Source organism: Pinus tabuliformis, chromosome 9 (genome assembly GCF_031772625.1).
Source record: "Pinus tabuliformis cultivar Carrire ecotype Pingquan chromosome 9, CPIR1, whole genome shotgun sequence".
Taxonomy (NCBI): domain Eukaryota; kingdom Viridiplantae; phylum Streptophyta; class Pinopsida; order Pinales; family Pinaceae; genus Pinus; species Pinus tabuliformis.
In genome coordinates this window covers 294,993,223-294,996,795 of record NC_142307.1, presented here as the reverse complement: position 1 = coordinate 294,996,795, position 3,573 = coordinate 294,993,223, and the positions used below count along the sequence as shown (strand labels likewise).

Below are 3,573 nucleotides of genomic sequence, written 5' to 3'. Positions count from 1 at the left end.
TTTCATTCTGTTAGCTTTCTTATAGCTGTATATTGTGCTCATTTTTGTGCAATCCAGATGTGTTCTTGGGTGTTTAATGTCAAAATACGCGGTCATTTTTATTTTCAGGGTTATTTTATCAGATGATAGGTTAATTTCAAAGTTCAATTCGCTAAATATGTTGTGCTTCTTTGGCACAGTACGTCATATTGTTTCTTGCGGTGATAAGGGCCAGAGCAGTTGGTGCCGGCAATGATTGTTGGAACCTTCAACATAGGAAATCGCAAACATATGCATCGAGTGGCCTTGTCACATAATTTTGGTGTATCATATTGTGAGCTCAAGTTAATATGCAATGATATTTCTGTCCCTAATAATCTCTGATGGAAGAAATTCTACAGCGTACTATACTACTATTGTGGTTCTTGTGTTGATAAATCTCCTTTGCCCATTGAAATAACTACTTCAACTAATTCTTGGTAACGATGGTCACACAATGCCCTATGAATAGTAGAATTTCCTTAAGAATCTGCAGTCCAATGAAAGAAAGTCCATCCATGTGCATATCAAAAGTTAATCCCAGTACCATCATCGATTGCACACTCAATCTGTTCCCACTGCTCTTCGCTTGCTGCTTTCAAACACAAAATAATATCTTTGACTATAACATCTTCATACATAGTATGATCAAAATTTGAACTTGGTTTTATTCCAGAGTGAAGCATGTGAGCAGATTGAGCATGCAACAAAATTTCCTCGTAGCCTTGCTTGGCATCCATAGACTCTAGAAGCGTTTCCATTCCCAATATTAGATTTCTCCTTATTATCCACAAAATTACCCTTACATAATCAATTAAGACAATGTCATCTTTGTTGTTCGGGTCAGATTCACTAGAAGTATTTGAATATGGAAATTTTCCCATCTTTACAGAAGTATCTATATCCCACAATAATGCACAAGTCTCATCAAACCCTGTGGCATCAATGTTATCCAAGGAAAAATCCATAGCTTCTTTTATCTGATTTCTTTCCAGGGTGAAGGCTTTCAATGTGTCTTCAAATCCGCCTTTTTGTTTGTCAATTGAGGAGCGCTCTAGATCAACCCACCCACTCTTTCCAGCAGTATAAGTTGCACTACAACCTTTCTCCTTTTCTAGACTTCTCATGCCTTCCTGTTGGGATAAAAGTGGTGGTATCCATTGTCCACTTTCAGTTACCATGGTGAAAAGCCTTGTCTACGGTGTTTGAAGTAGTTTTTCTTGAGAAAATGAATAGGTCGGAAAAATGTAGTATGTATGCTCCTTTAATCTAAGGTCAAGTAAGAAATTCATCAATTGAAGGTCACGTCCCCTTCCCATTATTTCTTGCTTATAAGCACAACTACAATCAACCACACACATTGCCATGGTGTCGATCATGTTCATTTGATGCTCATCGTCTTGGAAAGGAAGTGTAACCAATTCACCCTAGCTAAACTCTTGCATTTCATCCTCGGCTGCCTTACCATCTGCTTTGGTCATGAAAACAATGAAACTGATGTTCCATTGCCTTATTCGTTCTTCTTCCATTCTCGGCTGCCTCATTCTATTAATGGCATTAGGACTAGGCCAATCTAATGTCAGTGAAAGACAATTCTCATCCACCTGGCGCACTAGAATTTTTATATAAGGATTAGTTGTCTGAAGATCTTCATTTTAAAGTATACTTGAATTAATCTCATTGGCTAGTTCATCGAACCAACCTACCAGTTGTGAGACTACCTCAAAACTCAGATTTGCAAAATCCAGCTCTATGTCTGAAGATTCTTTTTGCACGATTGTTAACTTTGGATGTGAAATGACCAGGCTATGTTCCCTTGGAGTAGTATCTATAAGCACAGAATAGCTGGTGGAAATGAGTTCAACCATGGACTTGGAAGGACCTCCATTATCCCAAGGCAATTTTCTACTCCGACAACAACAGATAATTGTGGTATTTTCTCAAACAAATGTGTAGCCTACTTTTGCAGGAGTCTTTCAATTCTCTCTTGCCTCATTAAGAATACAACAATGTCACCAAAATCCTCCCTTATAAAATTATGGAAGACAGTTACCAATGTTGTGTTAATATAATCTGGTTCTACGTTGTAAATATGTAGAATTTATACAACATATCGTTATTCATTAGCCATGAAGTTTGCCAAAACATTCAGTGCATCTTCATCTGGAGCTATAAGAAGTTATCCTTTTGTTCTATTCTCAAGTGACTGCTTGTTATTGGAAAGCTTAATCCCATGACAATGTTCTTTGAAAACCATATGTGTGAACATGGATTCAGAATCCACATATTGGTTTTGTTCTTCAGAAATGCATGTACCTGCAATAGACCTCAATTTAGCCTCTGCAACATTTTTGAGCATGACCATGGCAATTCCCACCTCGTTTATTGTTTTCTTATCATTTGGAAAATTGAAGGAAACTGTTTGAGAACCTTTGACATCCCCTGCATTATATATCAGTTGGATCCCACAAAAAGGAGCAGCAACCAAATTTACCATATTCCATTCCATATAAATACCCCCAGAATTTGTCAGAGCCTGAGGATGATTTTCCTAAATTTGAAGGTAGTTCTGGTAACAAGCAATTTCTTCGTCCACTTTCCCCATAAATTTTCAATGCATCACCCAGGTTATTCTATACCTCCAAAAAGATGGAGTCCAGGATGATAGAATATTTCTAGAGTGGTAATGCCAACTCTTGTTCATAAAAAGCGTTGGATAAATACCCGAAGGCAAATAGATAGTCAATACACAATTGGATTGTTGGTTGGTAGCGCAAAATTACATCTTGAAGCTCTCTCATAGCCTTTAATACATTTCCTTGGCTCAATTGAACATCAGGGATCTTTGAACCACAATGTTTGAAGATCCTAACCAAAATTACATCTTGAAGCTCTCTCATAGCCTTTAATACATTTCCTTGGCTCAATTGAACAGCAGGGATCTTTTCTTTTGCTAAATTTCCTGGCACACCAACCACCAGGAGTAACTCGACCTTGCCTCCGTTTCAAAAAAACTCTGTCAATTTTGTCAAGCACTGGATCATCTTGATGAAACCGCCTAGCAAAAGCAGCACCATTCTCTTCTATGGCCTGAAAATCACTTAGCTCAAGATAATGAGGCTCTGGTTTTGGAGGCACATCCCAAACTAGATAGTGCAGATCACTGTTTACAGTCGTGTTTTTGAATCCTGGGGCATTGGAAACAACAGTGTGAAAGTATCCTTCCTGTGCTAGCACAACATTTGAAAAATACATCAACACTGTTCTTGGTAGATTATCCCATCCAACAACACAATACTCCATGAAACTTCGACTGAGTACAACCCATGGAGAACCTGCCATTGATAAACAAACACATAATCAAACGGCCAAATGTAAGAGAATGTCCTTCAAAATACCTAATGTACAACCTTGACTTGCTTAAACTTTCATTGATTTGAATTCTATTAGTTTACAACGATTCTCATCACTATCGGGAATTGTATAAAATTATAAAACCCATCTGTCAACCTTTCACTTGAATAGCAAGCTGAATAGTTTGTTTTAATTAAGAAA

The 3,573-nt window shown here is 37.6% G+C and overlaps 1 pseudogene; it reads right to left on the bottom strand.

The window, feature by feature from the left end:
* Positions 1-2,886: 2,886 nt before the first annotated feature.
* LOC149148362 (beta-glucuronosyltransferase GlcAT14A pseudogene) lies at positions 2,887-3,360 on the bottom strand (annotated as a pseudogene).
* Between the last annotated feature and the right edge of the window lie 213 nt (positions 3,361-3,573).